The sequence below is a fragment of the Arachis ipaensis genome, chromosome B10 (assembly GCF_000816755.2).
Source record: "Arachis ipaensis cultivar K30076 chromosome B10, Araip1.1, whole genome shotgun sequence".
Taxonomy (NCBI): Eukaryota; Viridiplantae; Streptophyta; class Magnoliopsida; order Fabales; family Fabaceae; genus Arachis; species Arachis ipaensis.
In genome coordinates, this window is record NC_029794.2 from 7,224,573 (window position 1) to 7,225,230 (window position 658).

Genomic DNA, 658 nt, shown 5'->3' on the forward strand with positions numbered 1-658 from the left:
CGGCTGCCCTCTTCACACACTCTTCAGCAACCCTACACTTGTTCACCAACTCGGAGAAAGTCCTAATCTCTATTGGTCCCACTGAACTGAAAATATCACTCCGGAGTCCTTCTTCGTACTTAACACACTTCCATTCCTCATATTCCACCGGAGTCCCTTGACACATACGAGAGAATCTGAACAGCTCCTCAAACTTGTCAGTATACTCAGATACGGACATAGTACCCTGCTTTAGCTGCAACAATTCAAGCTCCTTGGCCGTCCTAGCAGAAGTCGGAAAGTACTTCTTATAGAATTCCTCTTGGAAGATGTCCCAGGTGATATAATCATCACCCTGCTACAGGAGGCGTCGGATTCCTTGCCACCAATGCGACGCTTCGCCAATGAGCAAATAGGTAGCGAACTCCACACGCTGCCCTTCAGGTACCACCTGCGCTTGCAGTGCTCGTTCCATAGCTTGAAACCATGTATCGGCTTCAGTCGGACTAGTGGTTCCCTTGAACTTAGGTGGATTAACCTTCAAAAAGTTCGCCAGTGTCATCGGGCCCTGAACTCCACCTCCGTCATTACCATGGTTGTTCATCTGTTGACCAAGAGCCTCAGCAGTGGCTTGCATAGCAGCATCCATGTTCTCCAACGCAGTCATAAAGTTCACCGG